Source organism: Canis lupus, chromosome 8 (genome assembly GCF_048164855.1).
Source record: "Canis lupus baileyi chromosome 8, mCanLup2.hap1, whole genome shotgun sequence".
In the NCBI taxonomy this organism is placed as follows: Eukaryota; Metazoa; Chordata; class Mammalia; order Carnivora; family Canidae; genus Canis; species Canis lupus.
Genome location: NC_132845.1, coordinates 64,614,898 through 64,630,635, shown reverse-complemented (window position 1 = coordinate 64,630,635; position 15,738 = coordinate 64,614,898). Strand labels below are relative to the sequence as shown.

The 15,738-nt window shown below is 46.0% G+C and overlaps 1 long non-coding RNA gene across 1 annotated transcript in view; it reads left to right on the top strand.

The window, feature by feature from the left end:
* Nucleotides 1-15,429, top strand: part of LOC140637666 (uncharacterized) — a 37,234-nt gene extending 21,805 nt beyond the window's left edge. Inside the window, exon 2 of the long non-coding RNA XR_012034731.1 lies at nucleotides 14,231-15,429. This is a non-coding gene — a long non-coding RNA (uncharacterized lncRNA). The remainder of the gene's footprint in view (nucleotides 1-14,230) is intronic.
* The last annotated feature ends 309 nt before the right edge of the window (nucleotides 15,430-15,738 follow it).

Below are 15,738 nucleotides of genomic sequence, written 5' to 3'. Positions count from 1 at the left end.
GGTAAAAATCCCAGGTCCTTCCCAGATTCTGACTTAACACTTTCGGCAATGAGGTTGGAATATGGCCTTCTAGATGAGGCAGATGAGGGCCCCAAAGATCAATTAATGGAACTTGAGGGAAGTTCATGAGAATTGGTACTTGAGGCTGCCCTGGTGGCTCAGCGGTTTAGTGCCGCCTGCAGCCCAGGGCCTGATCCTGGAGGCCGGGGATCGAGTCCCATGTCAGGCTCCCTGCATGGAGCCTGCTTCTCCTTCTGCCTGTGTCTCTGCCTCTCTCTCTCTCTCTCTCTCTCTGTGTGTGTCTCGTGAATAAATAAATAAAATCTTAAAAAAAATAAAGCTGGTTTATAAAAAAAAAAAAAGAGAGAGAATTGGTACTTGACACCTTGACCGACCTGTATGGTCAGTTGTGTCCTCCACTTTGTTGTCTGTTAATAGGATGGTTTGAAGGTGGCTGCAGGGTTGAAACAAGTAGCTCAAATAGTGCTTTTGGGTTCTGTCCTCTCCTCCAGGTAGAGGGGAAAGGGTTGTGCATCCCAGAGCTGGCTCTGGGTGCATTATTGGCATGGAAAAATTGGTCAGTTGAGCGACAAGCAGTTGTCATGTTGTTAAAACCTGGATGCCAAAGACACTTTGTCCAGTTTGCCCTCTGCCCCTCAGCCGCTTTCAGGATGGGGTACGGTCTCCCTGTCCCAGATCCTATAAGACTGCCTGAATATCTTGTGAGGAGAGGATCTCAACTTCTCTTTCCTTGTTGGATATGGGTTCCTGAGTCACTAGCCTACCTGGTCCCATGAGGGATGGGGCCCTAAGCAAGGTAGGGGAGGGACAGAGACACTGTGATGGTTTATTTTATGGGTCATCTTGGAGGCTGTGTTTGGATGAGATTAACATCATAAGTGGTGAACTCTGAATAAGTAGACTGCCCTCTATAGTGTGGGAAAACTGTATATAAGGAAATACAGTGCGTTAACCCCCCTGCCATTTGCTGTCAGAGTCTTGTGGAAATGTCTGGCACCTCAGTGAAATCTTTAGCTGTTGGGGACAGAACAAGTATGAAGATCTTGCTAATTGTAGCCTTTGAGCTCCAAAGGGAGGCAGCCTCCCCCAAGAGAGATTTCCACCCCCTCGACTGCCAGGTACCCTATGGGATTTTGGACTTGCTGTTTGGACACAGTTGCTAGATATGTGACTTTTGAAAAATAGCTATTAACTTGCTACTGAGCTCTTGTGGAAACTGGATGCCTGACCTCTAGATGTCTGGGATTAGCTGGCTGATACTCCAATTTTTAGGGAGTGGGTCAGTTGAACTCTATGGCCAGTAGAAGGGCCTTCACGCCTTATTCAATGGACATGGAACATTCAAGCTGCAGATAGCCTGGCCCCAGATGTATTTCTGCTTTGTATGAGAACATGGCAGCTATCTTTGGGGGAACCTTTATCTCCCACTCTGGTGCCTAAGGACAAACATAAATTGCTAGCTCTTTGGGGGTCCACATAATTTCCTCTGAACACCCAGGCCTAGCTAAGCCGACACCTGGAAGTGTCTGCTAGGGTAGAGAAGCCTTGGCATGGGCTGTGCTGGCTGAGAACAGACAGGCCTGCTGCACCAGCGAAGGCAGATCAGACTCTCAGACCAGGGCAGATCAAGGACATCCCAGCTTGGGGTCATGAATGGTGGAAACAGATCTTGACTGCTGATTGAACTGGTTGGATCCCTCCTGGAGTTGCCCGTGACAAAGGCCATGTCAGGGGAGGGACAGGATTCCTGTCGTGGATGGTAAGGTCTGCATTCACCTGGCACTTGCTTTATTTTCTGACAAGACCCATGGGAAGCATGAGGTAGATGAGGCCTGAGACTTATTTTCAATTTTTCAGAAACAAAGCCATGTGAACATCCGAGGGCATGCCTTCTTGTGCATGAGAGGAAGTGTGGATCCAGAGAGACAGAGCTGTAGGGTTGGAGGGTATGAGAATTTAAAATGTTTACAGATGCTGATAAATTGCTTTCCAAAGTAGGAGACAAATGTTCTCCTCCCCACCCCATCCCGCCCTGTGCTTTTCAGTATAGGGTTTAAATATAATTTACTAAAATATAGAGCATCTGACTTATGTTTTATAATACTGTTTTTATTTGAAAAGCTCTAGGAAGCCTAACACCTGATGCGTTGCTTTTCACACAGAAATATTTTCAGAGCACCTAGTCTCTGCCGGACGCTGTCCTAGATGTGAAAACGCAGCTGGAAGCAAAACAAAGCCCCTTTCCCGTGGAGCTTCAGCTGGGAGTGGGTCGAGTGAGCAGCACAGAGCATGCCAGCAGAACAGGCAGGGGCCGGCGCTAGGAGGAGAAGTAGAACAGATCCAGAGGGTGGGGAGTGGATGGGGGCAGGGGGCACCATTGTCTCTAATGTGGTGCCATTTGAGCAGCAATCAAAAAGAAGTAGTCAATATTGGAGGATCAATAGATATTGACTAAGTGAATGTACGTTGTATATAAAAAATTCCCCACTTAGAGCAGCATGTGTCCAGGAGATTCCACACACAACTGGCTCCAGCCAGCAGCCACAGATCGAGGACCGTGGGTTTGGACATACCCATACCCTGCTTGGACCAAACAGCGTTTTTCAGACCAGGGAGCGATGGAGCTTGTTTTAACCAAAGGTGCATACACCTATGGGCTCATTCTGTTCTAGCCACAGCAGAAGTTGTCAGTTATTAATTAGCCCTCCCCTGTCCAGAATTAAAACCTCGAATATCTGCTCAGTGCTTTTCTTCACAGGCCATGCTCCTACTCTGCGTTTGAACGGACTCTGCTTTGTACATGTTGTTTAAGCTCTCACAGTCTTTATTTATTTATTTTTAAAGATTTTATTTATTCATTCCTGAGAGACACAGAGAGAGAGAGAGGCAGAGACACAGGCAGAGGGAGAAGCAGGCGCCATGCAGGGAGCCCGATGTGGGACTCGATCCCAGATCCCAGGATCACGCCCTGAGCCAAAGGCAGACGCTCAACCACTGAGCCCCCCAGGTGTCCCTCACAGTCTTGTATGGGACTGTGGTATTTTTTTGATGGTATCCATTTTGTTTTGTTCTAAATAAAATAAAGATACAAGTAGAGTCAAAGATGTGAAAAGGTCGAAGTTGATTTTTACTTATCTGCAAAGCCTTGCAGGTGTGAGGATTAGTTTAATTTTGGTTTCTTTGTTGTCTGTGGTCTCTAAATATTTTTCCTTACTGCCACTGATCCGTGGTGAAACGTGGTGCCCTGCATCCTCACTGGGTCATACCTTGACCCAGGTTGAACGATGACCACCAGTGGAAACTAACCCCCAAAAGCCTTTCTGAGCAAGTCTTTAACCCAGTGGAAGGCCAGAAAAACATCTCTATGAAACTGGGGAAGCAAGAGACAGTTTACTTTCTGTAGCAGATGAACTGCTAGAGGTTTGCAATGGGGCTTTCAGTTGACTGGGTTTCTGAGGAATGTTATTCTGGTGCTGACCCAGCGTCTACTTGGCTGCTCCGGACGCCCAGTGAGTGGATGTGCATGGAGCCAAGAGCTGAGCCATGACTCAGCGACTTTTGCTTATGATGCTGAAGATGTTGGTTAGTGTAGTATCACTTGGGGCACAAACTTTGTCTTCATAGCCTGTAGTACTATATTATGCCATTCAATAAGAATATAAATTGAACATGAAACAGACTGTCCGATGCCTCATGTACTTCAAAGTAGAATTTATATATTATGCGGCTCTCTAATATAAATTAATATTGTTGTGTTATGTTTATAATATTATGATATAATAGAATAGAACACAACATAATATAATATTCATAGGATGACTTGGTTGTTAGGTCATCTCGATCCTTGGAGGAATAGCTTTAAATCAGATAGAAAGAGCAGAAATCCAATTTGATTGTTAAATAGCTGAGATTTAATCCACCAAAACTTTGCTCACTAATTAGGTTGGAACTTTGCGTCTTGAGCTTTAATGAGCACATAAATCAATGGTGATCCTGTTTAAAATGCAGAGTCTGGCTTGGAATGTCTGGGATGGGCCCTGAGAACCTGCGTCTCTCTGACCAGCTCCCTGGTGGCTGGGTGCCGCTGGCCCGTGCACTGAATTCTGAGCAGCAGGGGCTCAGGGCCTCCTCGTGGCCAGCCTGGAGACACTGGTGTGCCGGCCATGGGTTTCGGGGGTTGAGATCTCTCTCTGCAGCAGGCCCCAGGGCAGCTGGAGCCCCTGCACAGCCCCTCTTGAACCAAGAGCAGCCCCTGCTTGTACTTTAGCCGTTCTGTTTTTCTACGCATGTCACATGGGGCTAAGAATGAGCTTTGGCTTGAGAGACATTGGACCATATGTATCATCATCATATTCTTTAGATTTCAAGGAACAGAAAACCACAATCCAAAATTATTTTGCAGAAGAGAAGACATTGGTTCATGTATTTGGAACACTTGGGAATAGGCCTGGCTTGAAGCATTTAAGTGATGTCACCTAGACCCAGTGTTTCACTACATTCTCCTGGTTTCACTTATCACCAGTGGGGGGCGGGGAGGGTTGGCCCCCTTGTGTCACACATGTGCAGACTCCCATCTATCCCTGACAGGCCCCAGAAGGACGGGCCACATCAAACCTTATGTCCTCCAAGTTGCAAACCAGAATCTTAGCAGCTTCTTACTGTATCTGATTGGCTCCTGTTGGGTCACAGGTGCCCATCCATGCTTATATGAATCACAACTGTCAGCAACTAAATTATGATGGAATTGTATCTCCCAAAGAGATGCTGAAGCCCTAATCCCCAGTCCTGTGAATGTGACCTTATTTGGAAATAGGGTCTTTTGCAGGTGTAATTAGTCAAGATGAGGTCTTGAGGAGGGGGGGGCCCTAATCTAATATGGTTGGCGTCCTCATAAAAAGGAAATTTGGGCACAGAGACAGAAGAACACACAGAGAGAAGACAGAGATGGGGGTGGTGCCTCTAGAAGCCAAAGAACACTTAAGATTGACAAAGCTGGAGACCCTCTCTCACAGCCTCAGGGGACCCCACCGTGCCATACCTGGCCCTTGGACGGCCAGCCTCCAGATGGAGACAGTACACGCATGTGGGTTCAGCGACGCAGTTTGTAGACTTGTTCAGGCAGCCGTAGGAAAAGAATGCTGCAGGGTAGGGTGGGCCCACCAACCTCTGGACTGTCCACCCCATGGCCACCCCGGGGCTGCCCCTCCTTCTCTGCTCTGCAGGCTGCTCCAGCTCCTTCAAGCGCCCAGGGGAGCAGGTGTGAGCACTCATCACACCCCTGAACCTCCAGCTGGAACTCCTGGGGCCGGGGGTGGGGGCAGCTAAGAACCCAGGCAGCTGGGCCCTGGCCTGAGTGTCTGCTTCCCGGAGGCCTGGCTCATGTCATGGGCACCCCTGACAAGTGCCCAGGCCATGCCGCCCCTGCCACTGTGAGGACCGTGCTTTGAGAAGCCTGCCTGAGCCGTCCCGTCCTCAAGTCTCCCTCATTTGGGATGCCTGGCTCGAGGTCTTACTCTTCCCCGCCTTGTGTGACTGCTCAGACTCCCTTCCCATCCCGGCCAGGCTCAGCCTCGTTTAGAACACAATAGACGCGCAAATTGCCAGTTGGTGTCTAGATTTGGAAGGAAAAAGCTGAAAGTCTCTCTGCGGTTTGTGCGTCAGCAGACGGACCCTTTTACCCACGACATCTTTCCTTTCGGCGTCCCCAGCATTGTTCACGTTTATACACATTTTGACGGGCCCCACCGCGGTTCCCGAGAACCCGGCCTAATTTATAATGTTAGAAAGTAAAATTGCACTTGCTTTTCCCCGAGATTTGAAGTAAGGAGTCATTAGTGTAAGTGCTGTTGCTCTTCGGCAGTCTGAGGGCCACGGGGCCACCGCTCCTCCACTGGTGGCGTGTGTAACAGCTCAATGACCGGCCCCCTGCCTGCTGCTGGCCACCGGCCATTGCCACATGTCTTCTCAAACGGAGGGAAAATGGGCTCTGTTCTTCCTCAGCCTGTAGCACCCGGGCTGTGGGGCCGGCCGGTCCCTCTGTGGCTCTGACCCCTCCGGGCTGGCTAGGACTAAGGGATGACATGCTTGCCCCGACTGGGGAAGGGCCCTTCCTCTCCAAAGAACCTCAAAACAGAATAAGGGCTTGGTTAACAAAACATCAAATCTGTGCTTTGTTTGCCCAAAAAGGACACCCAATTTACCATGCAGGCAGGGCTGGCTTTTCCTTCAGGAGGAATGAGTGGCTATATAGGGCTGCACAGAAACGCTTGTTGACTCAGGAAGAGAGGAAGTCGTGTCAAACACCTGTGTTAGTGGAGGGTATGGCAGGTCCAATCGTTGGTCACCATTCCTCACTTTCCCTGAGTGCTCCCTCCTGTGGGCTTCCCACCCCCCCGCTGTTGGGCATTTGCTCTGGCCAAAGGGGCATTAGCAGACATGACACGAGCAGGTACCTCGCGTGTGCTGGTATGATTATGCATACACTCTTGACCTTGTCCTTCTACATTGACAGAAGAGCTTCCCCTAAATTGCTTCTGCTCTTTAATCTGGACCCCAGGCGAATGCACGTGGTGCAGACTACAGTTTGAATCCTACAGGTGTCCGGGAGAGAGGCCAGCCTGACCCAGAGACCCCTCGATGACCCCCAGCAGACCTAAAGAAATGCCTGCCATTTTTCTTTGCCACTGAGATTTTTGTGGCTGTTCCGTTACACAGCAACTGCTGACTGGTACAGAGGCAGAGGCACTGATGATGAAGCTGAGATGCAAAAGAACAAAATTTTATCACTTCAAATTTGTCCAGACGGGCCCTGCTCCTGTATCAGGAATCATAGGTCCATGCATGGATTTTTCAAACACCAGACTCGTTTTTGCCTCCCTCGTTATGATTTGCAGGATAATGATGTCATTAAACAGCTTTTAAAACTTTCATATTAGCCAAGTGATGGGATCGTAACCAACACTTTGGCGAGATTTCAAAACTGAAGGGGAGTTGTGAGGTGGGTTCATTTGTAATAAAATGAAATGACTCGGAGGTTTTAGTTTTCAATTATAAAAGTTCTAGTGCCAAAGGCTCAGCTATGCAATTTAGTCCTTTGCAATTTTCACTAATATCTCCTTGGTACTTGACCCCCAAATACCGAGCCAGTTGATGCCCGGCTGTCGGGGAGTCTGCTGATGCACAGGGCTGTGGGTGGAGCTGGGGAAGGAACGTGAGCGAAAATGCTCCCCGCTCTCAGGGAGATTATAACTTAGAGTAAACCTGTGCTAAATAGATCAATTATTCATTTAAAATGCTGAAAGAGCTTTCACAATGAGCTCTTTAGGAAACTTCTTTTTATAAACCATTATAATGATTTGTGTTTATTTTAAATAATTTACCAAATATAAAAAGGCACAAAGAAAATACAGCTTGTCAGTAATCCTAACATTCACATAACCATTATTAGCATTTTGATGAATAACTTCTCAGACATTTTTTTCCCAACACATATACAAGGTAATTTTGTACACACATTTCCTTTTTTTTTTTTTTTAAGGTATTATATTGCCTTTTTCACTTAGTATAACACAGCCCACTTTGCTGGTCAGTAACATGATCTCTGGCATAATTTTAGTGGCTACAAAGTATTCCTCTGCAAGGATATGCCATGATTTGCTTCATCAATTTTCTATCAATTTATTATATCTGATTTTCTGGTTATAAAGAACAATGCAGTTAATGTCCTCACACGTTTGCATATGTCCAACGGTCCCCTTATGACCTGAAGGCAAATGGCCATGCATGGAATTTTTAGGTCAAATGTAAGCTTTTTTGTATCAAGCACTGAATATATTTGGGTACATAGACTTCCAAACTCTCCTGTAAATGTCTTCTCGAAACAATGTTAATTATCTTGATTAGATGATTATTTCACAATTCAAATGCATAATGAATCCTAGTCTTGTCCAAGGCAGTTCTTTTCAAGTTTCTTTTTTAAAGATTTATTGATTTATGATAGAGAGAGAGAGTCAGAGAGACAGAGAGGCAGAGACACAGGAACAGGGAGAAGCAGGCTCCATGCAGGGAGCCCGACGTGGGACTCGATCCTGGGTCTCCAGGATCACGCCCTGGGCTGAAGGCGGTGCTAAACCATTGAGCCACCCAGGGATCCCCCTCTTTTCAAGTTTTTAAGTTGGTGTGAAAAGGTTGATGTCCTCGTGACTCCATCAAAAACTTCGAGTTTTGGTTCTTTCCCCTGATGTCGGTCAGTTCCTCCCTTCGCTGTAGGAAGCTCTGGCTCCGAGGGACAGTCCTGCACATGCAGGGGGACGGCACAGGCCCCATGATGTCTCTCCGAGGACCTCAGCTCTAACTTGCTCTGTACACCTCAGGCATCTCCTCCCAGCCCACTGGCCCACAACAGGGGTTGTTTTCAGCAAACCAGCACTGGTTTTCTCTGAACAGCTGGAAAATTCCAGGGGTTGAAAACAGGCAGCCGGTAGACCCCCTCAGTCCCCACTGCTCCCCATAGTGAAGGCTCCTTGCTTCACCCACTTTCATTCCTGCCTTGTTTCTCTGGGTACATGAATGCGGTTCTAGATTTCCTTTCTTCGGGTTTGCAAAGAGAGGGTGTTACAAGCGAATAAGGGACTCTTAAAGTGAATTATATACGCAGTGGATTTCACAGAGCTTTGTAGGATCCCAGGGTCTGGAAGGAAGCACTTTCCACCTCGATGGGGAGTGCTTTCCTCTGTGTCTCTTAGTTATCCTCTCTTCATGGGTCCCCTCTGGTCCCTGAGTCCCACGTCTGACCCCGTGGAAAGTGAAGGCAACTAAAACAGGATGGAATATAGGAAAAGAAGAGGTAAAGGCAGATGGAGGATGTGATAAGTGGCTTCTTCTGGCCCTTCTAATGGAGTAGCTCAAACTTGCCCTTCCCCTATGGCGCCTATGATTCTGTCTGGGGAGCCACATGGGGGCTGGTGCAGGACACCGACCCCCTCGTCCAATCCAGGCGGTGTCCACAGCAGCTGGTGACTTAATAACTCGCTCTGAGGGTAGGGGGGCTGTTCTCATGATGCCCACTCTTTCCCACCCCGTCTCCTGTCTCTAAGAGGCACATCTAAAACATAAGGCCCATAGAGGTTGAAAATAAAAGGATGGAGGGAAAGACTCATTGATAATGGTTTTTGCATTTTTGTGCTTTTTGCTGTTTAAAATGTCCCCAAAGCAGAGTGCTCGTGTGTGCATTCCTACTGAAGTGCCTCAAGGTTATTTGCAGAGAAAACATGCAAGTTAGTTAAGCTTCATTCGGGCATGAGTTATAGAGCAGTTGGCTGTGGGTTTGCTGTTAATGAATCAACAATATATATTAAATAAGGTGTCTTTAAACAGAAATACACATAAAACAAGGTGATGTATTGATCGGTTGATGAAAATGTTGTGACCAGAGGCTGGCAGCGACACAAGCCGGCTCCCCCCAGGGAGCAGTGGTTCGGCGTTCACTAACTCAGAGTTCATGATGACTTTATAAAACACAGACGCCGGAAGAACCAACATCAACTGTATTTGTTAATAGCATTCTTTTATTTTTTAAATAGTAATAATTCTTCATTTATAACATGATTTATCTGGGCCTTATCTCTTTTTTCTTGAGCAGTCTTGCCAGAAATTTATCTATACTGGTTAGTTTGGGGTGTTTTTTTTTCCCCCCTAGAAAGAATCAACTTTTGGCTCTTTTACATTTCCAAGTAGATTTCTCCTCTAACCCACAAGTTATTTAGCAGTGTGTCATTAAATTCCCAACCAGTGTGCATTTTTTTAATTTGTCTTTTTGTATTAGCTTCTGGATTAATAGCCACATGGTCGGAGGACATGGGCTGTGAGCATATGTAGATGCAGGAAAGACACTTGTTTGTACTACGAGAACCGAAGTAGAGGCAGAGAGAGGGCTGGCTTGCTCAGCTGCAGCCAAGAACACATGTATTGTCTGAATCCCATCTTTGGGACTGTGTCTGTGTCCCACACACCCAAAGCTCTGCACATGTTTATTCTGAGGTTACAAATAGGTTTCAATTGTATAGGCAAATTTGGAAATTTGGAATATTCGGACAAGGAGGATTGACTCTATGTGCCAACAATTTTTTTTGGAGACAACTTTTTTAGAGCAGTTTTAGGTTTACAGCAAAACTGAGAGGGAGATGCAAAAGGTTTCTCATCCACTCCCTTCCCTGCCCCCCAACACAATTCCCACCATCAACATCACTCACCAGGATGGCACACCTTTTACTGAGAATGAGTTATAATGACACATCATCATCACCCAAAGTCCATGGTTTGCCTTAAGGTTTGTCCTTGGTGTTGTACATTCTATGGGCTTGGACAAATGGATAATGACGGGTATCCATCATTGTAATATAACACAGAGTATTTTCACTGCTCTGAAAATCCTCTGTGCTCTGCTTTTTGACCTCTCCCTCATCCCTGACCCAAGAAACCACTGATCTTTCTGCTGTCTCCATAGTTTTGCCTTTTCCAGAATGTCACATGATTGAAATCATATGGTATGAAGCCTTTTCAGACTGGCTTCTTTGGCTTAAAAATATGTGTTTAAGTTTCCTTCATCTCTTTTCATGGCTTGATGGCTCGTTTATTTTTAGAGCTGAATAATATTCCTGTCTGAATGGGTCACAGTTTATCCATCACCTACTGAAGGACACTTTGGTTGCTTCCACTTGGACAATTATGAATAAAGCTGCCATAAACATCTTTGAGCAGACTTTTTGTAGGGGCATAAGGGTCCAATTTGTTTGCGTAAATTTCCAAGGAGCTCCATTGCGGGATCCTATGGTAAGGGTGTTTTTTTTTTTTTCTTTTTTAAAGATTTATTTATTTGAGAGAGAGTGGGAGAGAGCAAGAGTGAGAGAGAGCACAGAGGGAGAGGGAGGAGTAGACTCCCTGCAGAGCAGAGTCTGACTTGGGGCTCCATCCTAGGACCCTGAGATCATGACTGAGCCGAAGGCAGACACTTAGCCGACTGAGCCACCCAAGTGCCCTGGGTGTGTTTGGTTTCATAAGCAATCACCAAACTGTCTTCCACAGCAGCTGTGCCATTTTGCATTGCCACCAGCAGTGAATGAGAATTCCTGTTGCTCCACATCCTTGACAGCATTTGGTGTTGTGGATTTTGGCCGTTCTAATAGATGTGCAATGGAATCTCATTGTTGTTTTAACTTGCATTTCCCTGATGACTCATAATGTAGAGCACCTTTTAAATGCTTATTAGCCATCTGTAAATATTTTGCTGAGGTGTCTGTTAAGATCTTTGGCCAAGGTCCACTTTTATAAAGATGAAGTAAAGCACTGAGCTGAGAAGATCTGAAGAATTCAGTCTAATTCCTGGACTCAGTTAGACTATAATCTGAGGGAGGGCGAAAACTTGTGTTTTAGTTACTGCTGAATGTCGAGCCTAGAGAACGGTGCTAATCACATCTGCCCTATCTGCTGAATGAATCTTGATCATTAAATAAGACATTTGTGCATTTGTTCAGGAGTCAGCAAATGTGGCCTGTAGGACAACTCTGGTCCTCAGAATGTCATTATAAATAAAGTTTTATTGGGATATAGACACACTCATTTATGTGTTGTCCAAGGCTGATTTTGCACTATAATGGTGGAGTTAAATATTGTAAATGGGACTGTTTCCACAAGCTTTTGAAAACTCTTTACTATCTGGCCCTTTACAGAAGTTTAGCCAGCCTTGGATTATCTGTCAGATAATCCTGAGCTGGGCAGCATTTTGGAGAAGGAATGAGGCACCTATTTCAATTCCTCAACACTTCCTTTCACTTTATGTATCATTGATTTAGTCACACATTGTACTGAGGCTTCAGATTTTATGGACAGCTAGGGAGCCAGCATCTCTTTCCTGTGTTCAGTCTGGTAGGCTAGAAAGATAGGTTTTTATACAGGTCCACGATCCTCATATGTAACTCTGCAATTCAAGAGTTCTGCAAACTGAAAGTTTTTTGGAACTGTTTTGGTTGCAAAACCTGACCTGAACTGATGAGAGACTATTTATAATCATTATTTTCCCCCACTTAGTCTGAATATTCATGTGTTTTCCTGTGGAAATATTAATGGGTTTGATTACAGGGTGTTGCCCCTGGAGCCTTCGGGGTTTTTAATGTAATATAGAGCATATGCAGTGCATTATCTTTTGAAAGCTGCAAAGTTCTGAATTCCAAAACACATCTGGCCCAAGGGTTTCAGAGAAGGCATGTGGGCCTCTAATGGCAACATGACATGATACAGTTATAATTCAGTTGTAATCAGTGCTCAACATCTAGCGGAAGGACAGTTCTGTGAAGGTGGGGTTTGGGGGACTCGGGGAAGCAGCACTTGGTGGGCACCTGGCAGCTGAGTCTGGGCTGTGAGCACATGTAAGGGATTCAAAGCACTTTGGGGAGAGACAGAGGAAGGATGGGGCAGTTGTGGTGGAAGGAAATGTCTGTTTTTTCTGTTTTTGTTTTTGGTTTTTGTTTTGTTTTGTTTTTACGGTTTCATTTATTTATTTGAGAGAGAGAGTACGAGCACAGAGGGAGAGGGAGGGAGAGAAGCAGACTCCCCATGGAGCAGGGAGCCCAATGCAGGACTTGATCCCAAGACCCTGAGATCATGACTTGAGCTGAAGGCAGATGCTTAACCGACTGAGCCACCCAGCCATCCCTGGAAGGAAATTTCCGACTTTTCATCTCCAAGCAAAGTTGTGACGTTCATAACTACACTGGTGTTCTTCTGACCATGCTCCCGTTTCCAGACAGTCAGTGGTCTTGAGCTGGAGAAACTCCCCTAACCACACTCCAAAACGGGGTCTGCGAGGACTCTGTGCCCCTGGAATGACAGAGAGCCTCCCCTCCCTTGCTCCTGATATCACCAGCCCAGGAGTCAGTGCTGGCAGCATGTTGGGGGCTGAGCCTGAGCTGCACGTGGGCAGGGAGAGTGAGAGCCCAGCACTGCAGTCTTCACCCCTTCCCACCCCACTGTGAAGGGGGGTCCTCGCTGAATGCTCAGAGGGGCCCAGATGCTCTCTGAGAAGGATGAACAGCAGACTTGGGAGTGTGTTGGAGAAGCAGGATGACAGAAAAACAAAATGGAACCAGAAAACCAATGAGATCATCCACTACTGTTTGGTGTTGGTTTTTCCTTCTTGTGGGTGTCAATCTTTAATCTTTTTTTTTTTTTCTCTTCTCACTTGGGATCAAATTATGCTTTCAAAAGCTAGTCATTTTTTATGGACTGATTGAATGACTTCATTGACTTGAAAGAACTTTCTGCCAACTGCCTTTAATTGCTTTTTTTCCTTTAAATCAAAGGTGCTTATATTCAGTCCTGGATCTGCTCCAAATTAAGTGATTATACGTTGTTGTCTCTAATTTCCTCCAAGTAAATGGACTATTCACATCCCTGCCTAAAAGTAATGACCCATTCACAGAAGGAGCACCTGTCAGTGTGGGTGATTGGCTTCCTGGGGAAGGGAGAATTTGCACAGGTAGGAAACTCCCTCAGAATTCTTATAGAAAGGACCAAAAAAAAAAAAAAAAGACACAAAAAGGTAAGAGGAATGGTTGGTTGCTAGGATGACAAATTAAGAAGCATGGTGGCTGTGATCAAGTTGCTTTTCTTTGGATTCAATTCACTAAAATGTGGGGAAGAGACTGAGCACTCATCTTGCGTGTAGCAGAGCCATCAAGGAAGACTTGGTGATACCCCTGAGGAGGCCAGTCCTGGGGGAGGCATGGCTCCAGTGCAGACACAGAGGCAGCCCTGAGGCAGGCGTGATTGGGTTTAATTACCAATCACTTGATGCCTCAAGTGGTGATGCCATGTCTGGACTCATGCCCATTCTTCTAGCTTCCGTAGGTGCAGCTTCCTGCGTGATACCAAACCCTTTGGAAAGTCAGTTTCTGGGGTGCCCCAAAAAGCAAAGAATACAAGTTGTTATCATGAAATATAATCTAGTTAGAACAAATTGCCCAGGCATGAAGGTGAATTAGCTACAGAGACGCCGACTGGCGGGGAACTGCCTGATTTGGTGATTGCCATCTGCTCAATTATCAGGGCGATAATTATTTGAAATGACCTTTCAGCCCATCTCTAGGAGAGCACAAGAGTAAATATATTCCCCAATCCATTAACTGTTTTTTTTCTTCTAACTTTTGTGTCTTAGCCCAGATCGAATGCAGGGAATTTGGAACAAACAGACAGACTGGATGGAGACACACGGGTGCCTGCGTAAGGAGTTAGGAAATGCGCCCCAACAGGTGTTCCTCGGATAGGAGGGTTCTGACTGATGGGGACGGGGAGGAAAGAATCCAAGAAGGTATCGCAACAGAGGGAAGAAAGAGGAAGCCAAGTTCCTGTCTTGTGACAATTGTGCTCTACTCCAGAGCCCCTCGCCTCCTGCAAACATTGCCTCTGTTGGTGGCCTCAGGGGACATTCCTAGAAGCCCAACCTGCAACACGGGTGCCTTCCCTAACCTCCTCTCCCCGTCTCCCTCCAGTGTTTTCAAGATGGCACCATGTGAGGCGCCAGGGAAACAGTGCTGCACCAGAAGCAGATGTGATTCCCTCAAGGCTTGCAGCGTAGAGGAGGAGACAGAGAAAGCCCTTGTGAATTATGAATAAATCATGTAAATACAGACTGTGACCAGCTACAAAGGAGAAAAGGCAGTGAAGTAGACCAGCAGATGGAAAATGCCTTTTGTAGGAGCTAAGGGTGAGTTTCTCAAGCCAAGGCTGGGGGAGAAGGAGCTCTTCTTGCAAAGGAGGGAGGTTGTTCCGAGCAGGGGGAGAAGCAGCAGCAAAGGTCCTGTGGCAGAGTGCCACCGGATGTGTTCTGGAAACTAAAGACAGAAGCAAATGTGGCTGCAATGACATTTCATAGGTGATGGATTCATCTAGAATAGATTTCTTCAGTGGTTGTTAAGTTCCCTCAGCATACAGATTGTATCCAGTAATTTCTGGGAATTTCTCCAATTGCTAGAGCAAAGGGAGCACACAGCGGCAGTGAAGAAATATTCATGGAAGGGATTTGTTAGCACCTTTCCAGAAGTGGCTTGGGAGGCTGACATGCCCACCTTTGGCTTTTCCTGCAGGTGAATTATTTTTCTTGTTCCCATGTTGGGAAGAAAAAGAAGTAAATGAATAGCATCTATGAGAGCATGCCAGGGCCTTATGGCTTTTATTTAAAGACTTAACATCACCCATTTGCAACATCTTCATTAATTTATGAGGTTACAGTGCTATTTGTTACCTAAAACTCTTGTAGAGACATCGTAGGATGGGAATAAATACGAAAATAATTATAATGATCATGTCTTTTGAGCCTAGGGTCGGTGAAAATAAACCATCAACTGTTTCAGCCTATTTGCTCGACTGACCACAAACTGCTGCTCTGTTGTAAGTAAGTTCAGTAATGGAAAGCTTTGGAGGCATCAGGAATAAAACATAGCACTTGGAGAGAACTTCATATAAATTAATGACATCAGGGAGTGATCCCGGGATCTGGGATTGAGTCCCATGTCGGACTCCCTGCATGGAGCCTGCTTCTCCCTTTGCCTGTGTCTCTGCCTCTCTCTCTCTCTCTCTCTCTGTGTCTCTCGTGAATAAATAAATAAAATCTTAAAAAAAATCAGTGACATCACACTGGAGGTGGAGAAGTGATGGATAAACACC